This window comes from Callorhinus ursinus, unplaced genomic scaffold (assembly GCF_003265705.2).
Source record: "Callorhinus ursinus isolate GAN/ISIS: 27379988/994484 unplaced genomic scaffold, GSC_fseal_2.0 scaffold74, whole genome shotgun sequence".
Taxonomy (NCBI): domain Eukaryota; kingdom Metazoa; phylum Chordata; class Mammalia; order Carnivora; family Otariidae; genus Callorhinus; species Callorhinus ursinus.
This window is the reverse complement of record NW_027397136.1, coordinates 596,715-612,356: the sequence shown is the minus strand read 5'-3', so window position 1 is coordinate 612,356 and position 15,642 is coordinate 596,715. Positions and strand designations below refer to the sequence as shown.

Sequence of the window (15,642 nt, the reverse complement as noted above, 5' to 3'; positions counted from 1 at the left end):
GGTGACCGCGCAGCCCAGCCCTATGAGCTTTCTCAGCCAGTGGGAAGAGAGCGGGTCCGGGGAAGTCCCGCCCTGGACCCGCCCCCTGACTGAGCGCCTGCGCGGACGGCCTCGTCTCCGTCCAGTCCCAGGCCCTTTTACAGCTGGCTCGTGACTTCTGAGCTGTTTTCCTGAACAGCGTGTTCCTCGGAAGAGAGGGTTAAGGAATTCAGGCGTCTGAAATTAGCCGAATTCTGTGTATTTTTCTAGCCTTAAAGCCCTTGCGTATTTTTTTAAAGTTTAATTATTTACTCCCAAATCAGAATTTATTATTTTGCTTTCCTGGCTTTAATGAAAACAAATTAACCAATATTTTATTAATAGATTTTTTTTAGGGCGCCTGGGTGGCTCAGTTGGTTGGGCAACTGCCTTCGGCGCAGGTCATGATCCTGGAGTCCCGGGATCGAGTCCCGCATCGGCCTCCCTGCTCAGCGGGGAGTCTGCTTCTCCCTCTGACCCTCTTCCCTCTCGTGCTATCTCTCATTCTCTCTCTCTCTCAAATAATAAATAAAATCTTTAAAAAAAATAGATTTTTTTAGAACAGTTTTAAATTGACAGAAAAATTAAACAGGGCAGAGAGTTTTCATGTATCTTTCTCCCCCGCACACACAGATTACCATATTATTAATGTTATGATGGCATATTTGTTACAATTAAGTAATATTGATGTATTGACTCAAGTCCATAATTATTCAGATTCCCTTAGTTTCAACCTAATGCTAGATCCCATCTAGGATACTGTGTTTTGTTTAATTGTCATGTTCTCTAAATTTCTTGGGTGTGACAGCTACTCAACCTTTCCTTCCTTTTTTTTTTTTTAATTAATTTGTCAGAGAGGGAGAGAAAGCGCAAGTAGGCGAGCAGCAGCCAGAGGGAGAAGAGCCTCCCTGCTGAGCAGGGAGCCCCATGTGGGGCCTGATCCCAGGACCCTGGGAACATGACCTGAGCTGAAGGCAGGCGCTTAAACGACTGAGCAACCCAGGCATCAGGGTTCATGTATTTTATTACCAACTTTTTATTTTGAAGAAATTTCAAATATAATAATTTTAAGAACAGTACAATAAACTCCATTCACCTAGATTCACCAATTGTTAACATATTGCTATTTGGCTTTATTACTTTTCATTAATCAAATTCAGGAAATTTCACAAGTCGATAATCAGATTTTGCCATATGTCCTACTAATATCCTTCGTAGAAATTTTTTCTCATCCTGAATCCAGTACAAGATCACCTAAAAAGTCATGTCTTTTTTAGTCTGTTTTGTTTTTGTTTTTTTTTTTTGAGAGAGAGTGAGAGAGAGCATGAGCTGCGGGGGAGGAGCATAGAGAGAGGGACAGAGAGTCTTAAACAGAGTCCTCGCTGAGTGCAGAGCTCGGGTGCTCGATCCTACTACACCTGAGCCCAAATCAAAAGTATGACGCTTAACCGACTGTGCCATTCAGGCCCACCTTTTTAGTCTCCTTTAATATGGGATGGTTCCTCAGACTTTGTCTTTCCTGATAGTGACATTTTTGAAGAGTTCCACACATTTGAAGAGGCCAGCTGTAGAAAGTCCCTCATTTGGTTTTGTCTGATAGTTTCCTCATAATTAGATTCTGGTTATGCATTTTGGAAAAAGTCCTACATCTGTGATATTGTATCCTCAGTGCATCATATCAGAAAAGTACATTTCAGTTTGTCCTTTAATGAGAATGGTACACACATTTTTAAGGCTCTTAATACATGCTGCCAAATTGTTTTCCAGCTGTACTAGCGTACAGTAGTTTTTGTAGTGTGTGACAGGTGCACATATTTGAGAAAACTGATAATGTTGGTTAAGGGAAGGATTCAGCCACAGCACAATAAAACTAACAGCAACAAAAATCCACGCAGTTGACCTTAACGTGATCAATATTTTTTTAAAAGATTTTATTTATTTATTTGACAGAGAGACATAACAAGAGCAAGAACACAAGCAGGGGGAATGGGAGAGGGAGAAGCAGGCTTCCTGCTGAACAGGGAGCCCAATGCAGGATTGGAGCCCAATGCAGGGTTCAATCCCAGGACCCCAGGATCATGATCTGAGACAAAGGCAGATGCCTAACAACTGAGCCACGCAGGCACCCCTGATCAGTATTTTTTTAAGATTTTATTAATTTATTTGAGAGAGAGAGTGAGAGAGCACAAGCAGGGGAAAGGGCAGAGGGAGAGGGAGAAGCAGGCTCTCAGATGAGCAGTGAGCCCAACTTGGGGCTTGATCCCAGGACTCTGGGATCATGACCAGAGCCGAAAGCAGGTGCCCAACCCACTGAGCCACCTAGGTGCCCCTTGATCAGTATTATCATCTGAGCTAAAGCTCTTTCATCTTGTTAGTTTCTGCATTAATAACTTCATTCTTTGCCATCCCAGAAGACAGATTTTGGGGATGCCTCCTTCTAGCATCCCTAGGTCACTCATTTGGATTATAATCCCTCCTCCCATTTATTTTTACAGTGTTCTGCAAATAACTGGGGGAGTGGGAGCAGCAATCTAATGCCACATGTCTAATCATTGTGAAATTAATGTCTGGAACAGATCAATGTGCTTTTGGTTTCTGGAAAGCTGTGTGCTGATTTTTATGATTTATTTATTATTAATTTGAGACAATAAAAATAAAGAGTACAAAGAATAATTTAAATATTTTAAATTATTTTTAAATTGAATATTTAAATTTAAATATTCATATAGCATGTACCACCACCCAGAATCAACAATTAACATTTGTCACATTTCTTTAAGACTTCATTTCTAAAGTAAAATAGTGTTACAGGTATAATTAACATTCCCTTTTGTGCAGCTTTTTCCTCCACTACGTTAATGGTCTTTACAACTAGTTTCTGCAGTATTTTGCTGATTCACCAAGGAATGCGCCAGGTCCTGTCTGATAAGATTATGGTAAGCTTCATAGAGACAGTCTCTGGAGTGAAAAAATTATAAGTACAATAAAAGATTAACTAGTTAGTAGTTATCCAAATCCAATTTCCTCCTATATTATTTTAGGTCTTGTGAAGGAGCTTTATTAAAACAGCTTTTCAGATAAATTCCAAAAATCCCACTCCTAGATAAGCCTATTTACTTTTGGCTTCACAAAATCATTGTCCTAGATTCCTGTCAGGTGAGTCACAAACAGATGGTTTCTGTGCTCATTGCCTCACCTGCTCCCAAACTGACAGTTCAGTCTGTGGCTTCAGAAATTGAATCAGCAGGGCGCCTGGGTGGCTTAGTCGTTAAGAGTCTGCCTTCGGCTCAGGTCATGGTCCTAGGGTCCTGGGATCCAGCCCTACAGCGGGCTCAGCGGGAAGCCTGCTTCTCCCTTTCCCACTCCCCCTGCTTGTGTTCCCTCTCTCGCTGTGTCTCTCTCTGTCAAATAAATAAATAAAATCTAAAAATAAATAAATTGAATCAGCAGAATAAACTAATGCTTGAACTTTTTTGCGGGTCAAAGGTGGGTTGGGGGGTGTGGCTGGGGGTGGCTGGGTGGCTTAGGTGGTTAAACAGTCTCAGGGTAGGGGGTTCACAGCCCTCGGGCTTTATTTGGCTTTATTTTACTAAAAATAAATTTTTAAAAAATATAAATCATCTCTGTCTTTGAATGTTGAAGAATTGGGTGGTTTTTTTTAAAGATTTTATTTTTAAGTAATTTCTACACCAAACGTGGAGCTCAAACTTAAACCCCAAGACCAAGAGTCACATGCTCTACTGACTGAGCCAACCAGGTGCCCCTTGAAGAATTAATCTTAAAAAGAAAAAAACAAATGATACCAGAAAATAGTGAAATTCTAACTTAGGTGCCCGCACTTTCTACCCCTTTCCAACCAGTTTTCCACATAACAGAAATTGGTTTAAAACCTAGCTGGCATCTAGCCACTTCCCAATTTATATCCTCTAATGGTTTCCATCTACTTGTGAACACTTTACACCTCACATGGTCTGTGTGAGCGCTGCCCGATCTGGCCCTGCTTGCTTGTCTGACCTCATTGCTCTTCTTCCCTTTGTTCACCACCTTATAGCTTTACTTTTCAGTTCCTGGAAAACACCAAGCTTTTTGTCTGAATTTGTTTCGTCCACTTATCACTTAGCTTTTCATTCCTTCAGGTCTCAACTTAAAATACCACCTCCTTAGAGAGAGCTTTTCATAAACACTCTTTTACCTTCCTTTCTCTCCCAGCTTCTTCTTTACTTCAGGACATGCCACAGTTTTAAATTATTTTGGTTTTTTTTAGAAGAACTACGATAACTCTTTGGCATAATTGTGACCATGATAATTAAAATTCTTGTGGCACTAAATTATTTTGTTTTTTTCTTTCTTTTTTTTTTATAAATATTTATTTGACAGAGAGATAGAGCACAAGTAGGCAGAGAGGCAGGCAGAAGGAGAAGGAGAAGCAGGCTTCCCGCAGAGCAGGGAGCCCGAGGCGGGGCTCGATTCCAGGACCCTGGAATCATGACCTGAGCTGAAAGCAGCTGCCTAACTAACTGAGCCACCCAGGCGCCCCTGTTTTTTTTCTTTTTGTTTTTAGGGTTTTGTCTGGTTTTCCAATGAAAATGTCAGTTTCACAACAGAGACCATGTCTGACCTACTTATCACTGTTTTTGCCAGCATCCAGCACACTGCCTGGTACATAGCAGGGGTTCAATAACTAACTGATGAATGAGAATGAATAAAATGACTAGAGTCTAGAGTTTAGATTTTATTTACTATTTTTTTAGACTTTAGATTTTATAATCACATCAGGCTGCAGGCTAGGATTCTGTATAACTTAGAAGATCTGTCCAAAAAAAAAGTCCCCAAATCCATAAACTGCTGTGATTAAAGTAAAATAATTTCTGTGAAAGGACTATATTGTTTTATGCCATTTGCTGAGAAGACTATCCCTTTCCCCATTGAATTGTCTTGACACCTCTGTCAAAAATCAATTGCCCACTCTGGACTTTCTATTCAGTTCCATTGACCTATGTTCTATCCTTATAGTATACATTCAACAAATAAAATATAAAAGGAAACATTACAACTGAAAGCAATCTGAAAGAATTTAACCTAACCACATATCAGATTGGTAACATAACCAGAGAGAATTACTTCATGTGACTTTTTAAAAAATTTTTTATTGTTATGTTAATCACCATACATGACATCATTAGTTTTTGATGTAGTGTTCCATGATTTATTGTTTGTGCATAACACCCAGTGCTCCACACAGAATGTGCCCTCTTTAATACCCATCACCAGGCTAATCCATCCCCCCACCCCCTTCCCTCTAGAACCCTCAGTTTGTTTTTCAGAGTCCATCGTCTCTCATGGTTCGTCTCCCCCTCCGACTTACTCCCCTTCATTCTTCCCCTCCTGCTATCTTCTTCTTCTTCTTTTTTTTTCTTAACCTGTATTGCATTATTTGTTTCAGAAGTACAGATCTGTGATTCAACAGTCTTGCACAATTCACAGCACTCACCATAGCACATACCCTCCCCAATGTCTATCACCCAGTCACCCCATCCCTCCCACCCTTCATGTGACTTTTTTAAAAAATTTACTTATGGGATGCCTGGGTGGCTCAGTCGGTCGAGGACCTGCCTTTGCCTCAGGTCATGATCCCAGAGTCCTGGAATCAAGTCCCGCATTGGGCTCTTTGCTCAGCAGGGAGCCTGCTTCTCCCTCTGCCTGCTCTCTCTCTCTGACAAATAAATAAAATCTTAAAATAAAAAAATTTTGGGGTGCCTGGGTGGCTCAGTTGGTTAAGCGACTGCCTTCGGCTCAGGTCATGATCCTGGAGTCCTAGGATCGAGCCCTGCAACGGGCTTCCTGCTCGGTGGGGAGTCTGCTTCTCCCTCTCCCACTCCTCGCTCTTTTGCTCTCTCTCTCTCATTCTCTCTCAAATAAATAAATAAAATCTTAAAAAATTTTTTTAATTAAAAATTTACATACAATAAACTGCCTAGACTGGGGCACCTGGGTGGTTCAGTTGGTTGGGCATCTGCCTTCAGCTCAGGTCGTGACCCTGGGGTCCTGGGATTGAGCCCCAAGTGGGGCTTCCTGCTCAGGAGGAGCCTGCTTCTCCCTCTCCCTCTGCCCTTCCCCCCACGCCAGCTTATGTTCACTTGCACTCTCTCTCTCAAATAAATAAATAAAATCTTTAAAAAAATAAAAATAAATAAACTGCATAGACCTACAAAGTACAATTAGGTGACTTCTGATACATGTGTGATCACCAGCCCAATCAAGATACAGACTATTTCTATTACCCTAGAAAGTTCCTTTCTAGTCAATCCCACACTTTTTTTAATTTTTAAAAATTTTTTTAAAGATTTACTTATTATTTATTTTGAGAGAGTGAGAATGTGAGAGAGAGTACATGAGAGGGGGGAAGGTCAGAGGGAGAAGCCGACTCCCCGCTGAGCAGGGAGCCCGATGTGGGACTCGATCCCGGGACTCCAGGATCATGACCTGAGCCGAAGGTAGTTGCTTAACCAACTGAGCCACCCAGGCGCCCCCAATCCCACAGTTTCTGCCTCTAGGCAACAGTGTGCTGATTTCTAGAACCATTGGCTAATTTTGCCTATTCCTGAAATTCATATAAATGGAAACACATAATTTGTACATTTTTGTGTCTGGCTTCTTTCACTCAACACAATGTTGTTGTTGTTGTTTTAATATTTTATTAATTTACTTGACAGAGAGAGACACAGCGAGAGAGGGAATACAAGCAAGGGGAGTGAGAGAGGGAGAAGCAGGCTTCCCATGGAGCAGGGAGACCAATGCAGGGCTCAATCCCAGGACCCTGGGATCATGACCTGAGCCAAAGGCAGATGCTTAATGACCGAGCCACCCAGGCTCCCCTCCTTTTTTTTTTTTTTTTTTAGGTTTTATTTATTTATTTGAGAGAGAAAGCACAAGCAGGGAGAGGGACAAAGGGAGGGACAGAGGGAGAAGCAGGCTCCCCACTGAGCAAGGAGCCCGACGCGGAGCTCTGTCCCAGGACCCTGGGATCATGACCCAAGCCGAAGGTAGAGGCTTAACGACTGAGCCACCCAGGCGCCCCAAGATTTTATTTATTTCTTTGAGAGAGAGCACATAAGCAGGGGGAAGGGCGGGGAATTGGGCTCCATCCCCAGACCCTGAGGTCATGACCTGAGCAGAAGGCGGGCACTTAACCGACTGAACCACCCAGGTACCACAAAAGGTGCCTCTTTAAATTTTATTTTTAAGTCTTTTTATTTATTTATTTATTTATTTTTAAAGATTTTATTTATTTATTTGACACAGAGAGAGAGACAGCGAGATTGGGAACACAAGCAGGAAGAGTGGGAAAGGGAGAAGCAGGCTTACCACTAAGCAGGACCCTGGGATCATTACCTGAGCCGAAGGCAGACGCTTTACCACTGAGCCACCCAGGTGCCCCTAAGTCTTTTTATTTTTTAAAGTAGGCTCCACATCCAGTGTGGAGCAAAGCATAGGGCTTGAACTTACAACCCTGAGATCAAGACCTGAGCTGAAATCAAGAGTCAGACACTTAACTGACTGAACCACTCAGGCACACTTTTAGATTTTATTTTATTTATTTTTTAAAGATTTTATTTATTTATTTGACAGAGACACAGCGAGAGAGGGAACACAAGCAGGGGGAGTGGGAGAGGGAGAAGCAGGCTTCCCGCGGAGCAGAGAGCCTGATGTGGGGCTCGATCCCAGGACCCCGGGATCATGACCTGAGCCGAAGGCAGACCCTTAACGACTGAGCCACCCAGGAGCCCCTAGATTTTATTTTTAAAGATTTTTATTTTATTTTAAAGATTTTATTTTTAAAGTAATCTTCTTACTGAACGAGGGAATAGAACTCACAACCTGGAGATCAAGAGTCTCAGGCTCTGGGCGCCTGGGTGGCTCAGATGGTTAAGCGTCTGCCTTCGGCTCAGGTCATGGTCCTGGGATCGAGTCCTGCGTCGGGCTCCCTGTTCCTTGGGAGCCTGCTTCTCCCTCTGCCTCTCTCTCCCTCCCTCTCTGTCTTTCATGAATAAATAAATAAAATCTTTGGGAAAAAAAAAAAGTCTCATGCTCCAAGGACTGAGCCAGCAACACCTCCCCACCCTCCACCCCTTTTCTTACCGGATCTGCAATTGACAGATTGATAGGGCATGAGAGCTCCCCCTTCTGGCTTCTGACTCCATTTCATCTGCCTATTTATTTTCAAAGGTTTTTGTTTGGTTTTTGTAATTTCTACACCCAACCTGGGGTTCCAACTCATGACCCTGAAATCGAGAGATGCATGCTCTTCCAAGTGAGCCAGCCAGACACCCTCAATGACTATTTTAAATGAGGTTTCCTTTGATTAATTTTCCCAATACCAGTTATTCCTTCTTGTTTTATTGCTGAATAATTTCCATTGTGTGAATATGCTTGAAAAAGTCAACGTTATTAAAAAAACTAGGAGACTAACAAAAGATGTAACAACCAAATGCATGATTCTGGTTTGAAAAACCGCTGGTTCAGTCAGTGGAGCATGCAATTCTTGATCTCAGGGTCCTGAGTTCCCACTCCACGTTGGGCGTAGAGCCTACTTAACAAAAACAACAAACTATAAAAGCCATTACTTGAAAAAAAAAAGCCATTACTTGGCCAATTGAGGAAATTTAAATATCAACTGGTTATTAGGTACTACTAGGGGTAATTACGTTTTATTAGCTTACTAAGACTTTTTTTTTTTCAAAATCTTTATCCAATTTGTCTATTAATGGCACTACTGTTCTATCAGTCGCTCAGGCTTAAAGCTCTTGTAACACCAGCTCCAACATTTTTGCTTCCACCCCCACCCACCCTCATCAATTCAGGTTTTCAGCACTTTTTTTTTCACAGCTTTTATTGAGACAAAACTCATATACCATACAACTCACCTAAAGTATACACATAAATGGTTTAAAAGCATATTCACAGGGTGTTCAACTGTCATCAATATCAATTGAGAATTTTTTCATCACCTTTCCCAAAAAACTTTGTACCCATTAGCAGTCACTCCTCATTACGTTTTTATCACTTCTGATCTGGCTCCTTACAACAGCCTTCCAACTCATCATCTTCATCGCTCTCCTTTCAATTTATCTCATGTACATCACAGACAATTCAGTTTCTCTAAAGCATGGTTTAGATACACCTTCTTAACTGGATACCTTCAGTGACTCCCCCAAAGGACGCTTGGATTCAAGTAAACAAACATCACATTCTGTTATGGGAACTGTGCTAGGTGCTGTGAACAAAATGGGTACTACCGAAGACTTCCTTTACCGGTCTAGTGCCTGTGCTCAGGCAGGGCCCTCCGCCTAGAATGATCTCTTGACCCCCAACTGCTAGAAAATTTTCCCAACTTTCAATGACCGTCTTCCGCGACAATTGGCTGCGAAGTCGCAGCTCTCTTGAACTCTCCTGACACTTCTCTACCACGTTCGCTTACACACACTTAAACCTCAATACTTGTTTGCTCAGTACATCCACAGAACATTCTGTGGCAGCAGCAATGCTCCTTTCCGCGGGAACTGCCTGTTTCTCTCCCCAAAGGATTGATTCCTCAGGATCCCACCTCCCATCCTCCAGTCTTCAAAGACCTCCACCACCCCGGGAATCATAGATTTGGGCGACTCCTGGTAAGAGCCGGCTAAGAGGGGTCGGTTCTTCCGGGTCACGTCTGCGCGAAGAGACCTCCGGGCCTCTATGATCCGTGCTTCCGCTCAGAACAGAGCCACCCCTTTTCCGGCGCTTCTGTGTGCCCTAGGTCCGCCCCGACGCTGGCGGTGACGGAAGCACGCCGGGGGTGACCTCACCTTCCAACATGGCGGCGGCGGTAGATTAGGGCTGCGGGTCGAAGCAGCCACCGCCGCTGGGGGACCCTGTCGGAAACGACTGCCGCCGCCGCCGCCGCCGCCCCTTCCATCTCTTCTGGGGCAAGGGGCCAGGGCCAGGTGAGGGGAGAGGGGTTCTGGGCAGGAAGAGTTGGGTCCTTATCCAGCTCCTCAGGCGGTTTTCACTGGGCAGGAAGGTGTCCAGAGACTGCCGATCCACCGCCTCCCCAGTGGTTCCGACGACGCGTGAGTGAGTGTCAGTGAGTGTGTGACTGTGAGTGAGTGACAGAGAGTGTGTGTGTATCGGCGCTCCTTTGCCTGAGGGTTCTCAAAGGTTGAGGGTCCATTTCTTTGTAACCGGACCTGTCCAGCGTGGTCCCACCGCGGACGCTTGTTGAGCGGGTCTTCCTGAGAGGGCTGCCAGAGCCGGAGGAACTCGGCCCTTGTCCTGCACCTCCGGTCTTCCCCACAAAGACTTTCACGTGGAAAACCCGTGTCCATTTTTAGGACCAGGCTGGGGACCGTGGACTTCTTTTTGGTGGAGGGAAAGGTTTCATGCGATTCGTTTAGAATGATTATAGATTATCTCTTTCAGTCCTAGTTGTTTTTTCTCCCAGAGTTAGAAATTTTTTATCCTTTATTCACTGCTGTTCTGACACCCATCATTACTATTATTTATTTTTTAGAAAAATATGCCTTCTTATTCTTGGAAGCGATACAGTCCACACTAAGGCGTTTCTTCCTTTGATTTTTATCCTCTCGCTATTTCAGGGAGATTCCAAGTTTCTTTCCTTCGTAACCGGCTGTGAAGGAAAACTAGATTTTTGAGATGAGGCTTTGACCTGGGTTGAAAATCGGGCGGATCTGGCCAGTTGTTCACACGCTTCCCACTGGGATCTTTGTCTTAACCACTCCCCGCACCAGTATTTGTTTATTTAAAATAGCTATTGCACTGTCTCTAGAAGTTTTAAACTGAACCGACGGTAACCTTCCCCCTCCCCCCTTTTTTTGCTTTATGATGTAAAGCAAAAACAAACATAAAGACTTTTTGCGAAATTGTCAGTGAGATTTCCTCCGGAGGTTTGGTGTAAACCAGAATGTTGATCTCTGCCCTGACTTCTTGTGACCTTGGATGAGTTGCCACACCCTTCTAGTACCTTCTTTTTTTATCTCCCAGAAAATTAAGCAAGTGTTTTTGTAGGTAGTAAACTATTTACACTTCATATACATAGTTGGATAAATGCACAGTGCACATTTGCACCTGCAAATTGAAACTAAGCCGTTATGAAATATTCTTCATTTGATAATAGGCCAAGAAGGGGTTTGAAAATCCTTTTACTCTGATTGGCCAGGTACTATTTTCAGTGTATTTTTTTTTTTAATGATTAATTTTCACATGGAGGCTTGTACCCCAGTAGTTGAATTTAGTTGAAGGATATATAAAGTTGAGTCCAACCAGTTTTGTGAAGAAAATATGTGCTCTCTAGCACATCAGTTAATCAGTACTAAATATCTCATACACTAAACTTTTAGGACAAGTAATTTGCAACAATAATCTTGTTTTAAAAGTACATTTCTCTTATATTTTAGCCATAAAAAAGTTTTAAACAGTCTTGCTGTCCTTTTTATCAGTTTTTCAATTTCAATTTCATTTTGATTCGTATCTTATTCCAAATAAATGGTCATCAAGATTTCTTATTTAATATATATTACAGCATTGAAGGGAGGGGGCTATTTTCAGAGTAGCTGATTTTTTTAACACCTTGAGATATAACTAACACACAACTCACCAATTGCACGATTTGATGGTTTTTTAAAAAATTTTTTATTGTTATGTTAATCACCATACATCATTAGTTTTTGATGTAGTTTTCCATGATTCATTGTTTGTGCATAACACCCAGTGCTCCACGCAGAACGTGCCCTCTTTAATACCCATCACCAGGCTAACCCACCCCCACAACCCCCAATTTGATGGTTTTTTAAAAATGGTTTCAGTATATTCACAGAATTCGCAACCACCACCACAATTTTCATCACCCCCAAAAGAAACCCTGTACCCATTAGCAGTCATTTTTTATTCCCACTCTTCCTCACCTCCCCTACCTAGGCAACCACTGACTTTGTCTCTATAGATTGACCAATTCTGGATATTTCATATAAACAGAATTATGCAATATGTGGTCTTTTGTGACTGGCCTCTTTTACTTAGCATGATGTTTTCAGGATTCATCCATGTGATAGCATGTTTCAGTCCTTTTTATGGCCACAATATGCCATAGTATGGATATACCAATTTTCTTTATTCATCAGTTGATGGGCAGTTATTTCCACTATTTGGCTGTTAAATATTACACTGCTATAACTATTCATATGCAAATTTTTGTGTAGACTTGTGTTTTCATGTCTCTGGCATATACCTGGGAGTGGGACAGAGCAACTGAATTTTATGCCTCCCTTTTATAAAGCTATCCACACATAGATGGGAAGCCTTATTATTGTGAAAGACTGTACCTGTGGGGAGGGTGAGAGTGAGGCATTCCTCTGTAAGTACATTATCTTTGAATGCCAGCTGCTGAGTGAAAACATTTTGGGGCAGCTCTTAAAACAAGATTGAACTAGAGTATTTCAGTTAAGCATGTTTCAGTTTGAAAGGGACTCTCTACACTAGAATATTTCATGTCTGCTAAATTTTAAAAGTGATACCCTTGCCAAGTTGCATTTTGCAGCTGGGTGGGGTAAATTTTTTAAAATTTCACAATTCTTATTAGGACTATTTAATTTTACTTCTCTTATTTTAGAGAAAGTCCTAGAATTCTATAGGGACTAATAAAGTATGGATCTTAAAAAATGTAAGTTACAGGACTTGACGGTAATTGTGGAACTTGGAACAAACTCCATACTCAAGTCACCAGTGACTAGAGGTCTGGTAACCCCAAAACTTTGTTTAATGTTTAAAATTCAGGATTTTGATTTGTGATTGAGTTATCTGTGGATTTTTCTTTTTCTTTTTGTAAACTGGGATTATAGATCTGTTCATCTCTATTATTGGAGTATATAACAGTTTTATTACGTTATAATTTTAGTGGATGGAAATGGTCTAAAAACAAAGCTTCTTGAAATAATTTAATTAAAACATGTTAAGTTGTAAATGTGTTTCTGTTTTGGCTCTATGGGGTTAAGGAATACGATACAGCTATGGTATTCTAAATAGTATGCCTGAAGTGGGTACTAGAAATTTCTATTTTCCACAAGCATCCAAGGTGATTATGATCAGACAAGTTTGGGAAACAACTACAAAAAACTCTCATGTTGCTGCAGATTTGCTTTTCATAAGAATTTAAAGTAGAGGGCGCCTGGGTGGCTCAGTTGGTTAAGCGACTGCCTTCGGCTCAGGTCATGATCCTGGAGTCCCGGGATCGAGTCCCACATCGGACTCCCTGCTCAGCGGGGAGTCTGCTTCTCCCTCTGACCCTCTTCCCTCTCGTGCTCTCTATCTCTCATTCTCTCTCTCTCAAATAAATAAATAAAATCTTTAAAAAAAAAAGAATTTAAAGTAGAATTTAATAGTGCTGCCCACCTTCTGGTTATTGTTCAGAAAATGTGGTTTAATTCCTATAGTACTATTGGTGCTAGCATCCTGGAATTTGCACTGGTATTCATGATAGAAATCTGGTTAAAAAAAATAAAGCAAACTATTTATTGCAAATTGTGGATGTTACATTTGTTACTGAAGGATCATGGATGTTTTATTTGTGTCTGGTTTTGGAGATGCCACCAAATGAATGTATAAACATAGGATTAAGTTATCCTAAGCTTCCTCAGGCTGTCCATTGGCTGACAACTACTTGTAACTTAATAGAGGAGCAAACTAAAGGTGTAAGGCAGAAAAAGAAACAACTGGGTAACACTTAGCCATATTCAGTGGCTTGTTAGATTTGTGCAAAAGATAGTTTTTATATTTATTTATTTATTTTATAAATTTTTATTATTTTTAAATAAGCTCTATACCTGACACGGGGTTTGAACTCATGACAACACCAAGATCAAAAGTTGCAAGTATTAATCACCAACTGAGCCAGCCAGGCACCCCAATAGTTTTTTTTTTTTTAAAGATTTTATTTATTTATTCATGAGAGACAGAAAGAGAGGCAGAGGGAGAGGGAGAAACAGGCTCCCCACAGAGCAGGGAGCCCGATGTGGGGCTTGATCCCAGGACTCCGGGATCATGACCTTGAGCTGAAGACAAATACTTAACCTACTGAACCACCCCCATCCCCAATAGTTTTTATATTTAAACTATATTTAAACTTTTAGATACCAAGAGTTTATTGGTACGTGCCCCATCCCCAATACTTTTTATATTTAAAACTATATTTAAGCCTGGATACAGAGAGCACTTATACCTAATTTGAATTCTAAAAGAGTCTACTAGACAAAATTTAGAGTAAAAGTAGCTATGTCCTTCTTATTTAAAACGCTTGAGATGTCTTACATATGAAATGCGCTCTGTGTTGGTAAGGCAGTAGTGGGGTGGACTTGAGCACTGTACCCTACTTAAAGGAAAGCTCTGGGTGGTGATCTCAGATCATATTTACCTTTTATCTGATTTGTCTTTTTCCTTTTCTCCCTGGCCCCATTCTTAAAATCCACAAATTTGCTCCTTTCAGTAGTCTGTTTGAAAAAACACCTTGTTCGTCTACCATTTCTTCCTCCTGTTATTGTTAGTATTTTTACCTCTGCATTCTTCTTACCCAGCACATTGCCTGACATGTAGTAAATATGCGTTGAGTATATGCAGTTAAAGGCTAAGAGAACTGAAGACGATGTACCTAACCTAGTGATTGCACTGTTAACCTAGCTGTGTGATTTTGTGCAAATAAATTGTCTATTCCTGTTTCTCCATTAATAAAATTGAGACTGTTACCTTTTCCTTCTAGCATACTATGACAATGCATGGAAGAGTCCTTCAGAAATAGAGGTCTCAGGCAGATGTAATTTATTTATATTTGTTTGAAATGCAAGAGCCCACTGTGCAGTATGCTGACTCTGCACTACAGAATGTTGCAAAGGAAGTGCATACCCTCTCTTCCCAGAATACCCTTAGTAGTTGTGGGGTTTACGTTTCGTGTATTCTCAATGCCCTTGTTCTATAATTTAATAAAAACACACTAGATGTGTAATAGTGTTCCTAGGGTCTGTCTCCCCCACCATCTAATCACAGGCATGAATGAGCTGTTCTGTTGCTCTACAACTGGAAGCTCAAGCTAAATTAGAAGTTGGATAATATCTATCCAATTATCTTAATACTGTAAGTCTGTCATATTTAGGTCTGGTTTATAACTAGATTATCCATTATACATTTAAAGCCTAAAACCTGTGTACTGAACTTAAATGATTGGAGTTTGTGTCATCTTCTCCATTAGTGTGAATCATTGAAAAATGTTAAAATGATTGAATAGAATATAATCATCCACCAAATATATGGTTGTATGGTTGTATGGATATTAACATGTATACTAGAGCTGAGGACTTTACGCAAATAGTGAAGTGAGTGTGGAGGATGGAAAATTATGAAATCCAGATTGCATTTATGGTTAGGCAATTGGGATTTGTAAGAAAATTTGAAGAGCACTAGGCTAAAAATCAAATTTGGAAATTCAGTGAACTATGCTTTTTCTATGGCCTCTGGGTTGGAGAATGACGAAAATTATCTTCAGATACAGATTTTTGATAAATACAGGAATTTGAATAACAAATT

General features: G+C 41.1%; 1 protein-coding gene across 3 annotated transcripts in view; it reads left to right on the top strand.

Annotated features, from left to right (window-relative positions):
• Window positions 1-9,843: 9,843 nt before the first annotated feature.
• BCL2L13 (BCL2 like 13) overlaps window positions 9,844-15,642 on the top strand; it is a 124,269-nt gene continuing 118,470 nt past the window's right edge. For 2 of the 3 annotated variants that reach the window (XM_073886931.1, XM_025851753.2), the window contains exon 1: window positions 9,844-10,001. The gene's annotated coding sequence lies outside the window, so the exon portion shown is untranslated. The remainder of the gene's footprint in view (window positions 10,002-15,642) is intronic. The other variant, XM_025851751.2, reaches the window with a different exon arrangement.